The sequence below is a fragment of the Scomber scombrus genome, chromosome 15 (genome assembly GCF_963691925.1).
Source record: "Scomber scombrus chromosome 15, fScoSco1.1, whole genome shotgun sequence".
In the NCBI taxonomy this organism is placed as follows: Eukaryota; Metazoa; Chordata; class Actinopteri; order Scombriformes; family Scombridae; genus Scomber; species Scomber scombrus.
In genome coordinates this window covers 1,286,113-1,303,964 of record NC_084984.1, presented here as the reverse complement: position 1 = coordinate 1,303,964, position 17,852 = coordinate 1,286,113, and the positions used below count along the sequence as shown (strand labels likewise).

Below are 17,852 nucleotides of genomic sequence, written 5' to 3'. Positions count from 1 at the left end.
AATATATTATAATTAAATAAATAGTAATATATATACACATATACATATATATATATATGTAGTGATGAAATAGATGTAATGAATAGTAATAATAAAATAAAGTAGAGAGACATTTTAAAACATCTTAAATAAAGAAAATTAAAACACTAAGAAGACTTTAAAGTATTCTTTAATAAAAAGGCTGAACTGGTAGGTTTGTCCTCAGGGGGGCGACAGAGAGCTGAGGAAGAGTCCGAGAGTCTTCCTCCTTCTGAGTCACAGATTAAAACACAATGAAATTAGATATAAATGAGACAGAGAATTAACATCAGTAATCAGGTTAAAAAGATTATAAAGATTAAACAAATGTAATGGAGATTAAATAATACTAAAGTTAAAATCCTCAGTGTGAATGTTAACAGTCTGAATCTGTCTTCAGATGTTGTCGACGGTGTTGAACATCATCATCTTCGAGGATTGCAGGAACCAGTGGTCGATGTCACGGCCGCTGTTAGGCCTCATCCTGCTCAATGAGAAGGTGTGTGTGTTCACCTGAGTGTGTGTGTGTGTGTGTTCACCTGAGTGTGTGTGTGTGTGTGTGTGTGTGTGTAGTGTGTTTGTGTTAACCTGAGTGTGTGTGTGTGTGTGTGTGTGTGTGTGTGTGTGTGTGTGTTCACCTGAGTGTGTGTGTGTGTGTTCACCTGTGTGTGTGTGTGTGTGTGTGTGTGTCTGTGTGTGTGTGTTCACCTGTGTGTGTGTGTGTGTTCACCTGAGTGTGTCTGTGTGTGTGTGTGTGTGTGTGTTCACCTGTGTGTGTGTGTGTGTGTGTGTGTTCAGTGTGTGTCTGTGTGTGTGTGTTCACCTGAGTGTGTGTGTTGTGTGTGTGTGTGTTCACCTGTGTGTGTGTTTTGTGTGTGGTGTGTGTTGTGTGTGTGTGTGTGTGTGTGTGTGTGTGTGTTAACCTGTCTGTGTGTGGTGTGTCTGTGTGTGTGTTATAACCTGTGTGTGTCAATGTGTGTGTGTGTGTGTTAATGTGTGGTTTGTGTATTAATGTGTATATGTGTGTGAAGCCAGTGTGTGTATTAATGTGTGTGTGTGTGTGTATTAAAGTGTGTGTGTGTGTGTGTGTGTGTGTGTGTGTGTGTATTAATGTATTAATGTGTGTGTACCAGTGGTGTTAACCAGTGTGTGTATTAATGTATTAAGAGTGTGTGTACAGCTGTGTTAACCAGTGTGTGTATTAATGTATTAAAGTGTGTGTTGCAGTAATTTCGCTGACTGAGGAACAGCATCGTGAACAGTCAGCCTCCAGAGAAGCAGCAAGCGATGCATTTATGTTTCGAGAACTTGATGAGGGGATCGAACGAAATCTACTCACAAAAGAACCGAGACAGGTCAGACACACACACACACACACACACGGACAGATACACACATGAACACACACACACACACACGGACAGATACACACACATGGACAGATACACACATGAACACACACACACACACACGGACAGATATACACATGAACACACACACACACACACACGGACAGATACACACATGAACACACACACACACACGGACAGATACACACACATGGGTACACACACATGGACAGATACACACATGAACATAACACACATGGGTACACACACACACATGGACCACATACACACACACACATGGACAGATACACACACACACATGGACACATAAACATAAACACACACGAAGACACACATTAACCCCTCTCTCTCTGTGTGTTGAACCACACACACACACACTAACCCCCCCCCCCTTCTCTCTCTCTCCAGGTTCACTCAGAACTTGTCGTGTTCAGGCGAGAAGTCAACGACAGCATGAAGAACTCAACATACGGCGTCAACAGCAACGACATGATGAGCTGACATTCCACACAGCCGAGTCTTATCCAGCTGCAGACAGAGTTCCACCCCTCCTCCACCTCCTCCTCCACAGCCCCCCCACACACACCACACACACACACACCCCACCACCTCCTCCTCCACCCGGGCCCGGATGCTCGGATCGTCTCCTCCTCTTCCTCGCTGCTGCAGTGAGCGGCAGTTTACGAGGCCGTTGATTAAAATCAGCGAATAAAAAACACCTCCGCGTCACTTCTACGTTGCACCTCCTCCTGCCCCCCCCACCTAAACCCCCCCCTCTCCCCCCAATTACACACACTCACACACCTCCTCCCACCCTCCTCCTTTTTGATATAAGCATATATAAATATATACAGATCTATTTAAAGCCAGTCTGCTTTGGTCTGACGAGCCGCTCGTCTGGCTGTCCTGAGAGTGGAGGAGGAGGAGGAGGAAGAGGAGGAGTGCTGTGGATGAAACAGGAAGTGAGGAGGGTGGGGGGGGGGGAGGTGGGGGAAAGGGAAGGGACGAACGCCGGTAAAAACGTAGTAATCCGCTTCTGCCTGCCTTGTATAGAAAAACCGACACAAAAAACCAAGTGTACATTTTTTTCGTAACATTTTGAACAATGTTTATAACGATCGAATTTAAAAAAAGGAAAAAAAAAACACACACAAAGATGGATTGTTGTTGTTGAGGAAAAAAAACAAACAAACAAACAAAAAATTTAAAAACCAGTGTGATTGAGCTTTTTACAGTGTAGTGAGTTAGTGCAACTGTCTGTCTGCGTGGGGAGCGAGCTTTCCACACGAGAGAGAGAGAGAGAGAGAGGATGGGTGGTGGGGGGGAGGGGGGTAAAGGAGCTGCAGGGGGGGGGGGTAAAGAAGCTGCAGGGGGGTAAACAGGGCTGCAGGGGTAACGGAGCTGCAGGGTTGCCACGGGAGCAACTTAGGCTGCAGAGGAGTCGACTAACAAAGAAGGAGAAGAAGAAGAAGAAGGAGGTACACACACTAACAGGAAGGGAGAGTCAGAGCATCCATGTTGTACATTTTTCTCAGTCTCTGGTTGAAGTTGATGTAAATAAACACACGTTCCCTCGCGGCTGCAGGTCCGACCGGCTTTTAAAGGGACGACATCGCATTATTATTATTATTCTACCTGACGAGCTGTTCTCATTAATTTGTCCGTTCGGGTGAAACCAAACAACGATCAGCTGGTGATGATTCTTCTTCTTCTCACTTTATTCTCATACTGAACTGTTAATTACACTAAATAAGATATTTCTAATTATCAGTTTCTAACCTGTAAACACTGTTTGATCTTTAAAAGACACAACAAGCGTAACTGCTTTTAAACACAGCAAACATAACACTATAATAATAATAATAATAATTCATAGTTTCTGTTACTTTTCAAGCAAAACTGGCAAATATCTGCTTGTTTTTCTCTTTTCCTGCTCATGTAACAGTGTTTTAAAGACATTTAAAGGTTCTGGGGAATTAAAACAAGTTCATTTCATACATTAAAACAATATTTAAACCTTTTTTTGTCTTTAAATTCCTAAAACAGTCAAAATAATTTAATATTTTCAGCCACTTTTCAATCAAAAATGACAAATATTTGCTTGTTTTTCTTATTTTCTCTGAATAATTTCCAAGTTTAAACTAAAGCTAATATTAGAGAAACATCTGGAAACAATAAACAACTAAATTACTAAATGAATCAAGTTAAATAATCGACAGATGATGAAAGTAATTCTTAGTTTTAGTTCTTAACATTTCAGATATTTTTTCTCTGCTGCTGTAAAAACAAACATTTATAACTTTAGAACATTAAGCTAATCATTATTTTCATTCATCAACTAATCTGAAAATTATTCTTAATTTAAATGTTTAGTCTATAAAACGTCCAATAAAACTAAAATATAATCCATTTACAAGCAAATTATTCATGAAATATTTGCCATTTAAAACTTGTCACAGTTCTCATTGATTATTCTCTCAATTTAATTAAATGTTCAGTCTGTAAATGTTTTGTTTTGTCCAATAAAAAAAGCCCAAAAACTATAAAATATTCAATTTACAACCAAATTTTTCATCAAATATTTTCCATTTTTGTCACAATTCTTTTTATTGATTAACTAATTTAAGTCATTTAAGTTTCTTATAGAAGTTTAATCCCCTTTGAGTCCGAACCGACGAAGCTATGAGATTTAAAAAAACTCGTCTGATAGAAAATAAATGTGTGAAATGTCCCTTTTTTAAATCGTCGGGTCTGCCGGGTTTCCGCCTTTTTCTCCTCGAAGCGGATGGTATGAGAGGAAGCCCCTCGCCGTCCGGTCCGTGCACGCGCTCGCCGGTTCCCACGGCGACGGCGGCGGCTGACGTGTAAACAAACATGGTCACGGCTACATTTCCCCCTCTGGTAGGCCGGTGCAGTTCTGACCCGTTGTTTACACTCTGGAGTCCTCGGACCAGGTTTATGGGACTGCCTCCCTTTTCTTTTTTGTTTTTTTGGTAAGGTCCTGCAGCGGAGTCCTTTTTGGTGTGTGTGTGTGTTGTGTGTGCGTGTGTGTGTGTGTTGTGTGTGTGTGTGTGTGTGTGTGTGTGTGCGTGTGTGTGTGTGTGTGAAGTGGCTCTCTGTTGCCTGGTGTGTATGTGGCGTCTCATGGTGCTGCGACGGCTCGAAAACACGTGGATGGAGCTCAAGGTCTGTGCCACCGTTTAGGATAAATTAACAATAATGATGATGATGATGATGAAGATGTTACTTCCCACTGATTAAAGCGTCTCGTCATCAGAGCTCTCCTCCCCCCCCCCCCCCCTTTTTTTTTATTTTTTATTTTTTATTTTTTTTGTTTTGAAGGAAAATCCAGTTTAGTTTTAAAAATATCTGAAGAAAAATATGGCATCAAAAACGTTGGTATAGAAGTCAGGAAACAGTGTAAAGAGAAGCAGGAAAAAAGGAGAAAATTAGCAACTTGTGTTACTCTCTACGATGTTGCTGCTAACTGTTTGTGACAACTAGCTCATCTCTCTAACCATGTCAGCACTCATGGATGTTTATTGAGTTCCTAACTTTTTTTTTTTTTTAATTTCTTTTTTTTTTTTTTGGTTTGTGTCCCTGATGTGAATGTGTTGGGTCCATAGAGTGAATAGCTGTTTGAGTTGTTTGGATGTCTGCTACATATAGTGTAAGCATTGTGACTGCAAATAAACCTCATTGATTTTTATATCGATGCTTCTCCGTCGTTTTCTGTTTAAAGGTGAGTACGTTTCATATTGTGTGACTTTTTAAATGCTGATTTTTGTCCCTCTTGGCCTTCCGTACAGAGAGGCATATTTGAGCTCCGTAACTCTTAAAGGATTATTTCACAATTCATTTTTAAGTCAAGTTTTACAAGGTGAGTACGTTTAATAACCTGACTTTAACCCTCCTGTTGTCCTCGAGTCAAGGAAGGAAGGAAGGGAGGAGGGAAGGAGGAAGGAAGAAAGAAGGAAGGGAGGGAGAAAGGAAAAGAGGAAGGAAGTAAAGGACAGGGAAGGAGGGAGGGAGGGAGAAAGGAAAAGAGGAAGGAAGTAAAGAAGGACAGGAAAGAAGGGAGGAAGGAAGGAATGAGGGAGGGAGAAAGGAAAAGAGGAAGGAAGTAAAGGACAGAGGGAAGGAGGGAGGGAGGAAGGAATAAAAGAGGGTGGAAGGAAAGAAGGGAGAAAGGAAGCAAGGAATGAGGGAGGGAGAAAGGAAAAGAGGGAGGGAGGAAGGACAGACGGAAGGAAAGAAGGACCAGTCAAAACAGACGGGATCAATTTGACCCGGGATGAACGACAGAAAGGTTAAATCAGGGTTTCTGTCGGGTCATAAAAAGTCTAAAATGTAATTATCTCAATTTTAGGTCTAAAAAAAGTCTTAAATACTGTTTTGTTATTTTGAAAGTAATTCTGGGACTGTGATTTTTCTTACTTGTTCGTACTTAAATTTAATTAACAAAGGTCTTAAAAGGTCTTAAATTTAACTTGTTCAAACCTGTAAGAACCCTATTAAATGTTAATTTTGGCCCTCTTGGTCTTCCATACTTAGAGGCACATTTGGCCTTCCTATATTTCAGCTTTCCTGCTTCATAAAGAACACGTTCATTTAGACGTGTATTAATAACTTCCCTCTCCTACTAGAATAAGTCATGAAATGCACATGAAATATTTCCATTATATAAAAATCCTTAACGTTTAATAAATGCTTTATATTGATGCTTCTATGTTTTATGTTCGTTTTTAACAAGGTGAGTAAACTTAATAAAGTGACTTTAAATGTAGATTTTGGCCCTCTTGGCTCTCCGTACATAGAGGCATATTAGACTGTTTATTTGTGACTGATGATGAGGTATTCATGAATGGTTTGTTATGCAGATATCTAGTAGAGACTAATTATGCAGGATACTGTGAATAGTCTGAATATGAACAGTGTGTGAGGGTTAAAAGGCTCATTTGGGGCCAAATATCTTTTTCTTATTTCTTAATATCATAAAACAATTAATTTTATTTAGCTGAATTAGTCTTTTATTGGATTAACCCATTATTTTCATTTCCATTTGTGCTGGTGAATTATGAACAGTATGTAAAATTGAACTGGTTTTTAAGTAGCAGAAATAATTAGGAGAACTAGTTAACCTAAAAATCAGCTGCTTTCTGATGATCCAGTGAAGACACTCTGAGCAAACTGATTTCATCAAGCTCACATTTTATTCATCATTCACAGAAAAATGATTTCATGTAGAATAACACAATATACTGCAACCACTCAAATATCACTGCTTAGAAAATAAACATGAATGAATACAAGTGTTCCCACATGGCCTGTGTGATCTGAAATATTAAACTCATCATTACAAGCTGTATGATTCAAATACACGTGAAGAAAATCTGATCAAACAGAAGCAAATACAAAACCATATAATCCTCCCTTTGGGTGTTCCCACACCTCCAATCAACCCAAGTCCTCATCAATTAGCATTTAGCATCATTCCACAGTGATTATACAGATATAATATGATTAACATAAGATTCAAGACGTTTATTGTCATATGCATAATAAAAACACAGAGGTTCAGACAATGTCATGAAATTCTTACTTTGCTGCTCTCCTTACACACAACAGTAATATATATGATTTAAAAAAGATTAAAAAAAAGATTAAGAAGAATAAAATTAAGCTAAGTAAAAATAATAAAATCATAAAAACAAGAGAAGTGCCAAAAACAGTTAATAAAGGTATTTGTAGTCAGTTATAAATGTAATGTAAGCATGGTAAAACTCAGTTCAGCACTTGCCTGCGTTGTGCAGTTGTGTGTAAATTAAAACAAAAATCTGAAATATATCAAAAATACAGTTTTTATACATGTTGAAAATATTGCATATAAAACAAAACTATTGCTCAGTTCTATTTAAACTCCATCAAAATATAAGCAAAAGATATGCATCAAAACTTAAAGTCAAAATAAAAGTAAGAAACAGAAACAATTAGATTGTGTGAACATGGCAGAGAAATGTCCATCAGGTTTCTATAATCCCCTACTCCAACTACTGAAAGCAGGTGTGTGCTTCTTGTTTCTTGGTTACTGAAGTGCAGCTGAACACACTGATGCTGTGTTTTGATCTGATGACTGAAGCTGAGAGCAGGAAAGAGGCTCAACTATGACAGGAAGTGATGTAAAAACAGAGTATTGATAAGAAGAAAAGCAACAGCTGCTGTTACTGTGAGACAGATTGTGGCTCTGCTTTGACTGATGTGGATCAACTAATGATTCCTCTGTAATCTGAACAGTGACCAGACGTCCATAATTAAACATTAAACTACAAGAACAAACAGCAACAGAGCTCCTGTTTCTCACAATCACACACCTGAAATTTAAGAGAAGATTCAATTCTTTTCTGATGGAGATTTTACATCAACATTGTAATTAAAAGGATTATAATGAAATAATGTTTGTGATGTTTAAACATTTGTATGAACAGTGTAGATCTTGTTGTCTACTCAGCTGTCTGATGTTGTTCACCTACTTCTTTTTATTTAATAAGTGCTTTACCAGCTGCTGCTAGTTAACCAAACATGTACTTCCAAGCTGCTGTGTTTCCTTCATCATGTCGACTCTTCATCTCCTCCAGCTTCTTCACCTTCTCTGTGTCTCCTGTCTCCTTCATCTTCTCAATCAGAAAGTCCAAGTGGACATGAATGGACAGTGAATCAACATTCAGGGCGATCTGCTCCAGATTAACAACATGTTGGTAGACCTCATCCAGCAACTTTATCTTCTCTGCTTTCAGTTCTTCCATCAGATGATTCTTTTTGATGTCTTTCAGGTTTTGGATGCAGGCTGTCAGTCTGATCCGCTTATTTAAAACTTCCACAGTCTTACTTAGTTTTTGAGGTGCAGTTTTTTTTTAAAAACTCTGTAAACTGTCTCATTCCTCTTGTTGTTATTGCATCAGCATGTTTCAGTTCTTCTGTGTCATCTGTTCGGTCTTCAGTCTGGCGGTTATTAAACAGGAAGTGAACAGGTTGATTCTTCTCATCTTTGGCACATTTAATGTTTGCAGCTTCAAGAGCTTTCAGAACATTTTTAGGTGTTAATCCATTAGAGTTGGTGATGAGAGGTACGATGTTCTTCTCAATGTCTTTCCCAAACAGAGACGTCACTGAATCAAAGATGTACTTCAGTCGATCACACGGTCGATTCTGCCACGCCTGCATCATCAGACCCACTGCAGAAATTTCATGAACTCCTTTTTCTGAGCGGAACAAGTCAAATAATCTTTGACTAACGATGACATCATGTTCGATCCCTCTGGTGCTTCCATATCCAGGAGTATCGATGATGGTCAGAGAGTAGGGCAGAGTTTTATCTTCAGATCCAAAGATCTCGTACACGATCACATCTAATGTCTGACTCTCTGTCTGACTTCTCCTCTCTCTCTTTACGATCTCAAACCAGATGTTGTCCTCAAACTTCACTCCCATGGTGTAGTTGACCAGAGCGTTGATCAGAGTAGATTTTCCTGTTCCTGTTTCACCTACAAGTAAGATGGTTCTGTTTGTCTTGTTCAGGTTTTTCTCTCCAACAGTTTTTCTTGTCAGAGTCCCAAACTTCTCTTCCTTTGTTCTCAGCTGGTAGACAGCAGGAGATCCTGAAGAGATCAGAGGACTTTTGGAGATGATTGCTTCATAAATTGGGTTATTAGTCCTGTAGAAAAAGTAGAGATTCAGTCAACACGTTTCTTTCTCATCACTGACTAATTTAATACATTTATAATCATTTTTCACATACATGCCTACAGTAGTGTCTGGTTTCATATATTAATAATGTTACAGTGGAGTATAAATACTGATGTGTTATATGTGATCATGAATAAATATAATGATGTGGAGATATGAATTAAATCAAACTAAAAAGGCACATTTGGGGATTTTAGTCTAAATGTGAGTTCTGGTTTTGACTGTGAGGACAGAGGTGGACTCAGATTAATTGAACATTATCTCCTTTTGCAGTGTAACATACCACTGCCTTTAATTATAACATTAAATACACATTCAAACAGAAATGTAACAACCAGATTAATTATTAACCCTTGTTTATGAGGTGCTGATTGTAAAATATCAGTTACAGTTTCATAGCTGATATTTCTTCAATATTTAACTTAACTTTTCTCACATTTAGCAATTTTTTCTTTCATTTAAGACAGAAATGTGTGTAAAAATGTGTTCACATAAAAAAATAAATATATAAATATTAAATATAACATAAAATATAAATATAAATGTTATAACTGAAGCTAAATATTTAGAAACTGCAGATTATCTCAGTCCTAAACCAGCTGGTCACTTCAGCTGTTAGCAGCCGACTCTGAGAGCGTTCAGACTGTAGTTTGATTGTTTGGTCCGCAGGCAAAACATAATTATAATGTAGCATACAGACTGTGGTACGGTTCGGTTTCACATAACTATATTTCTAAAAGAACAAAATACATAATAGTTGAGCTGAATACTTCTCAAAGGTCACTTTGGTGTTTATCTTCTTCGTTTTCCTCTTTTATTAAAAACCTGCACTGAAAAACATCACTGGACACAGTTTAGTTCTGCTGAAATCCAAATTTCAGACAGAATATATATATTTATATAATATAAATATTCCTTTCTTCCAGTAGCAGATTTTGATATGCAGTCACCCAGGTCGGTCCTTAATGTCTGGTGACATATCAGGGCCATTTTATGATTACTTGGAATATATTTCTTACATACGGCTACTTTAAGTACAATAATGAAGTACAAATACTTAGTTACTTTCCTCCTCTGATCATTTTTGCAAATGATGGTTTGAAACATGGCTCAGCTCCCACTGGATAATAATCTGATGATGTTCTGGAGTCACTGAAGACGTTTATAAAACATATCTGTACATCTAGCAGCAGCGCTGTTGTTCTGTCCAGTAAAATAAAGAAGCTTCACTTTACATTCAGACCAACATGTGGCAGCTACACCTGTTAGATTATATCTGTGACACCAACATGAATTATATCATATAGAGCTATAAACACCAAAGAGCTGCACAGATCAGGTCATCAGATGAAGGTTCATCCTCTCAGAGTCAGATCAGAGGCTAACAGCTTCTCACATGTCTGAAAGCGTCGCAGCTGATTTACTAACAGCCTTATTTAGATAAACTGACCACATATTGTTACTTTCTAACATTAAATGTGAATAAAATGACTGATTAACATCTCCAGAGAGAAAATGAAGACTGTCTTAATCACAGCAGAGTTACTGCGTAGATGGCTTCACTGGCACATTTTTATTTATAAAGCTATTAACAGTACTCTACCTAGCTATCTCGCTAGTCTGTTGACCTGGAATCACTCCATATACAATCTCTGCTCCGTTGACACTCTGGTTCTAAATATTCCACGAATTACAACCGAATTTGGTAAAACTGCTTTTAGCTATGCTGCTCCTTGATGTTGGAATCTGCTCCAAAAAGTTTTGAAGCTTTCTGTTTTTATCCCACTTGGACATTTTAAACAATCTGAACAATGAACATGTTTTTAATGACCCCCCCTCATTTTTAAATTGCTTTTACATGTATTATATGTAAATCTGTTTTGTTTTGTTGTGTTGCTGTTTTTCTGTTGGCCTGTCTTGTCATCATGTCTTTCTTCCATGTTATTTTTGTTCTTATCAGTCTTGTCATCAATGTTTCTGTGTAACTTGTTTATTTGTTGCCCCAGGGCTCCTCAATGGGACTTCGCCTGGTTAAATAAAGGATAAATAAAAAATTAAATAAAATACTCTGAGCTACTGATCCACAGTCAGTGGTGAGCTGAAGCTGCTGCAAAGGACCAGAGCTGAACTACATCATCCTAAATATAGTCTGAATATATAGCTTTACATGTAATGTTTATATTTATATATAGATTTAATATATAGCTTTATATTTAATATTTAGATTTATATTTAATATATAGCTTTACATGTAATGTTTATATTTATATCTAACATTTAGATTTAAAATGTTCATGTATATTTAATATTTATGTAACATTTAGCTTTATATTTAACATCAATTTAATATTTACATTTATTTTTAACATTTAGATTTATATTTTTTTTTACATAAACACATTTTTAACATTTTTATATAACATGTTATTTTACACACATTTTTGTCTTAAATGAAAGAAAAATGAGTAACAGACACAAATGTCCACATAAAAAACTAAAAATATTATAAATTAATTATTTTTAACCAACATCAGTCCTGATAATAAACATCAAATTAATTTTCAGGATTTTTAACCCTTTAAATGCCAGTTTGTTTACATATAACAAGAATAATATATAATCAGAAAAACATTATTTTCTATGTACTAAATGCAAAGTGAATTATTTTGAGATTATCACAGTCTGGAAAAATATCAATGATTAACAACAACATTGATTGAAAAAAAACTCCCTCTCAGCTCTTTAGGGACAGAAATATCTCCATTCAAACACTTTATAACTACATTCTGCAGGAAATGCAAAAGAAGATACTTTCATGCATTATTATGTTCTGGATTCATTTTAGCTTCAAATTATTTTATTTATTTATTTTCCACCAGATAACATCATGTAACTGTATCTATGGGAGAATTCACCAGTCCTGCTCGTTCTGTATTATGAAGCACAGCAGACCAAAATGACCTGGATGTGTTGGTGTGAGTGTCAGAGTGTGTAATTTATGTGTGTAATGAAAAATAAATGTGTGTGTGTACATAAATGTGTGTATGTGCAGATACAAATGGAGACTTTATATTGACTTGAAGATCTCCATTTAAAGCATTATGTCTAAATCTCTCTCTCTATCACACACACACAAATACACACTAACACATACACACTCATACACACCTTCAAAGCTCAATAACTGACTGTAACTCATAAAGTAAATGTACAGCACATTTGAAGTGTTATATTTTATATTCTATTGAGTTTGACGACCATTGCATGCATGTGTGTGTGAGTGGATCCATGAGTGAAAGTGTTTGTGTGTGAGAGAGAGACAGAGGGAAATTTAGACATAATGCAGACCTGTAAGACCATATACATTCTCAACTCCCATCATGCTTTGCATTTCACACCTTTATGTGAAATACAGAAAAGCTCGAAACTCACGTCTCTCATTGGCAGAGACACAGGAAGTCCAGTGACACTGCTAATGACATCACTGCAGCCTTAAATATCAGCTGTGCACAGTAAACAACTTTTACTTTGCTCTTCCATCACAACTCAGCCGGAGGAAACTTCACACAGTTTGCTTAAGGAGGCAAACAGCTCACGTGTGTTTCCCGCCGAGTCTGGAGGTTCCTCACTGGATGACAGAGACCTTCACCTCCATGTTCAGCTCAACACAATTCACCAGATCTGAAGGAGAGCCGGCTGCAGCAACACATGAAGAAGACAAGGACGGCACCACCAGGACCCCCAAACACAGGACCACGAGCTGTGTTGGACTATTAACACACACCTGATCGCTCTTTGAAGAAAGACAAGAGGTTTACGTCTGGGCAGAGACAGAGACTGTGTGTTTGAGTTGGTGCTTTAAGCTCAACTGTTTGTGATTGAACAGAGCATTAAAGTTAGCTGCCTGTTCAGCTAGAACACTGAACAGCTGTCGCTGTCTGCTGATGAGTTTGTGGGAAAGTAATTTACTCAGTCAGTTAAAGAGTCAGACAACGTGTACAGACTGTGGTCTATACACGGCTCTCTGTGGACAAAGTAACCTCTGATCTCCCTTCATGGTCGCAGGACTCAGCTGAGACGGATTTCCCTCCTTTCCTCTCTCTGCTAATACACACACATACACACACACACACACACACACACACACACGTCCCTCTTTCACACATCTGGCAGTCAGATAGTGTGGGACACAGCTCTGCTCTTTGTTATCTGCTACAGACACGTGTTGAGGTGATTTTCTCTTTCACACACACACACACACACACTTTAATAATTTCTCTAATGTTTAATTATCTTTTGATAATCATACGTTATAATTAATAACCAAACATGCTCCTACAAATCCCCCAAAACCAAATGTTTAAAAAGAACCAGGATTTATTTCTTAACCTAAAGTTCTTCTTGGTTCTGTAACAGCAGTGACACACTGACAGTGATGGTGACTGACTGGGAACACAAACCCTTTCATCTCACTTAATGAAACTAACAGATCTTCTTTTGGCCTTTTTGTTTATTGGTGCAACAAAGTCAGACATGACGAAGACCAACATGTGTGTGCTCTGATCAGGAAACTCATTGACTCTGAGTGGATGTCAATGCACCATGCATACAGTGTATTGATCAAAACTTTACGTGAGTGTTTTCAATATACAAAAAACGTTCAACTGGAGGAGTCTAAATGTCTTAAGATCCCCATTAGATTAATCATTTCTTTTTGGTTTTCCTCAACAAAGTGAAATGTTAGAACATGGTGAATAATGTTGGTTGTTTCCCAAAAGTCAAGACAGCATCCTCAAATGATGAATCAACTCAAAGAGTTAGTGATTCATTTAATAGTTGGAAACTAAGTAATAATAAATAGTTGCAGTTCTAATAAAGTCCATTCTGAGTTTATGTACACTGCAGGTTTTCTCACCACAGTTGTGAGTTGCATACTGGCTATCATGGTTGTTCTGCAAAGTTTATATTGAACTGCAAAATAAATGTGTAAATTGATCATATTTTTGTGTTTATTTAAATTTAACATATTTTTCATACATTTTTGATTATTGATGGGTTAACAGATAAAAAGTGAGAACATCAAATTTACAGTATTTATCATTTAACTGTGATAGTAATGTATCTCAGTAGCCAGTAATGTGCTGTAAATGTGTGCATCATCATCATCATCATCATCATCTATAAACAACTTAATCATCAAGCTAATAAATGATGATGACCAGTTTAACCAGTTTAACCAGTTTAACCAGTTTAACCAGTTTAACCAGTTTAACCAGCAATCCTTCCCAGCCAAGTGTCCAAAACCAGCCTGACCTGCCTCGCTGATCTAAAATGTTTTTTTCAACAGGGATGAAAACATATTTCAAGAATAACTGAAATCTTTTGATTGTGGAGCAAAAATATTTTCAATAAATTGTCTACTTGATAAATAGAATCATTACTAATGCTTTTATATTTGTCAATCCCATCACACATCACAGTTATAACCAAAACACAACTATTATACCATTATTATTATAATAATTATTATTATTATTATTATTATTATTGTTATTATTAGTAATATCAGTAATAATTCATTTTAATGGCTGTCTTGTATCAGAGCAGCTGTTTTATCAGCATTGGTAAAAACATTCTGAACATTACAGATAAACAGGCCGATAGCTTCCAGTAACTTCTGCAGAGCAAATTACACTAACTTCAAGTTTTCATCCAAATGTAGTAAACATTTTAACCAAGTATCATGAAAAAGTTCAGTAGAAAATGTGAATGCTTGTTTCCATCCACTGCTGCTGTGTGAATATAAGGAGATAAACAGCAGGTGGCGCTAATGTTCCAGTCAGTAACATTGAACAGTTGTATTAAATTATTATTATTATTAAAATGAGTAGAAACCTTCTTATATACAGTCTATGGTAGAAACAGCTCATTCAGAGAGGGACAAACACATTCCACCTTAACCCTCCTGCCTCAATTTAGAAATGTTACACATGGCTCATCATTGTCAAAAGACTGAAATTATTATAAATTAATATTATTTTGCACTTTCAGTCCTGATAATAACTACCAGTTTCAGTTTGTTTACATAATACAACTGTTAATGCTCAAAGCTCAATAACCAACTAACTTATATAGTAAATGTGCTGCAGCTTGTTATTTATACATTATAATCTATTGAGTTTGAAGACCTGTGTGTGTGTGTGTGTGTGTGTGTGTGTGTGTGTGTGTGTGTGTGTGTGTGTGTGTGTGTGTGTGTGTGTGTGTGTGTGTGTGTGTGTGTGTGTGTGTGTGTGTGTGTGTGTGTGTGTGTGTGTGTGTGTTAGCTATAAATGGAGACCTGCCAGACAATATAAATTCTTTCATTCATCCATTTGTATCTGCACATACACACATTTACATACACACACACATTTGTTTTACAATACACACAAACACACCTCACTCTGACACTCACACCAACACATCCAGGTCATTTTGGATGCACTGACATTTTTCACTGGTCTGCTGTGCTTCATAAAACAGGACAAGCAGGACTGGGGAACACTGCATCGTATTCTCACATAGGCAAAATACAGCTAAATGATGCCATCTGGTGGAAATAAATGTGAGGATCAAGGGTTAATACAACTTGATTCAGTTTCCATTTAGGTTTCCAGCTTATTACAGGAGATCAGTATCATACCATCACTGTGAAGGTTGGACCTACTTTGTGATCTAATGAGATTAACTGATAAAGTAAAGAGGCAGAAGAGCTGAATGCACAAAAACACTCAATAAACAAACTTAACTCAAAAGTCATATTGCAGAAGGCTGATATTGATATGTAAAGTGATTATATAGGGTTGAAATGTGCCTTAATTTCTGTTTTCACCAAGAAATTTCATGTTTTCAATGACATAAAAAAAACTATAATTTAATGTATAGATCTGACCTGAGAGTTTTCAGTTTACAGTGTGGACTCTCCTTTGCAGCAGACAGCTGCTTCACTCCTGAAATCGTCAGGTTGTTGTTACTCAGGTCCAGATGTCTCAGACTAGAGGACTGGGAGCTGAGAACTGAGGACAGAACTGCACAGCTCCTCTGTGACAGGCTGCAATCCTTTAACCTGGAACAATGAGGTGAATATATATAAAAGCTTTACTAGAAAACTAAATACATTTGTTTAATTGGACACTGTTTCTTGTTGATGTGTGAGGTAAAATATTGCTTTTAAAGTATAATATATCATTTTCACTCAACTAATAATTTCAAGTAAACTCAAATGCCAGAGTGGAACTTTCAAGTCAAGTTAAATGTATTTATAAAGAACATTTAAAAACAAGTTGACCAAATGATATATAAACAAAATAGTTAATACCAAAAAACAATACAATAAAAACAGAAAGTCCAGTTTAACTTTATACTTTAAGTATAAAATTCACATTTTATAAACATCTGACCTGAGAGTTTCCAGTGTACAGTGTGGACTCTCCAGTCCAGCAGAAAGCTGCTTCACTCCTGAATCCTGCAGGTTGTTGTTACTCAGGTCCAGATCTCTCAGACTAGAGGACTGGGAGCTGATAACTGAGGACAGAGCTGCACAGCTTCTCTCTGAAAGCTTACAGTCAGTCAACCTGGAGAGACAATAATAAACAAGACAATGAATAAACTTTGTTAAATAGTTGATTCTGGACTCTTTGTGATGCTGGATAAAAATTCTCTTCGCAACACTACTTTAAACAATTGTTGCTTATTATTGTAAGCGGAACATCTGGCTAAGTTTATTGCCTCAAAAGAGAAACACAGGGGTCTCCTCACACTGCCCCTTTATCTGATGAGACTGACCCATCGTAATTGAGCCCCACAGAGATGGAATTAAAGTGACACTCTCTCCCAAAGAGACTCGACTTCACAGGAAAAAGGTGTAAATTCTCTGGTTTTACACCTCAAATTAACTTTCAACCCGGAGTAAGGACTTTAGCGCCTAAAGCTGTGTTCAGACCAAGAGCGATGAACGCCACAAAATCGCGCGACAAATGAGAATCTGTCGCGCAATCGCTCGAGTTTCGACACGTGACCATTTTGTGACCATAATGTAAAATTGTCTGAGATCACTTAATCTTTTCTCTCATATGTGTCCCTGAGGCTCTTCCATTTCCTGCGACACACATCAACTGACAGAAACACACGTAAATTAAATGTTGAATCTATGCAGGGAGAGTCAGCTGTTTGTTTTTTCTTCTTCTTATTATTCTTCTTCTGTTTAATAGCGGTTGGCAAACAACAATTGGTGCATTACCTCCACCCTGTTTGTTTTTTTTCTTCTTCAAAAGTTTATAAGGGAAAGCCAGCTGGGCTATACGTAATGACGTAAGTGACGTCAGTGACGTCGGGAGATTCTCAACGCTGATAGGCTATCGCGGCACGGCGTCACACGATGTAGCCGCAAAAGTTCAAAATATTCAACTCGAGCGATGAAGCTATTTTCGCGGCATCGCGTCGCCCGGCGTGAATTTGCGTCTAATCGCGTGTTTGCATTGACTTAACATGTAAACTCGTGGCGCGACATCGCGTCATCACGCCCTGTCTGAACGCACCTTTAATGTGAGGCTCCCCAGACAGATCCTTTCTGTCATTGTTTGAAACAAAACATGAACATTTGTCAGCACAACATACATTCCTTTGTCTTCACCTCCAAATGAACTCTTCTTCTTCATAATGTAGTCGACAATCAAAATACCT

General features: G+C 37.4%; 1 pseudogene; it reads right to left on the bottom strand.

Moving 5' to 3' along the window:
• Positions 1-7,957: 7,957 nt before the first annotated feature.
• Positions 7,958-16,959, bottom strand: LOC133995667 (septin-2-like; annotated as a pseudogene).
• Positions 16,960-17,852: the final 893 nt, after the last annotated feature.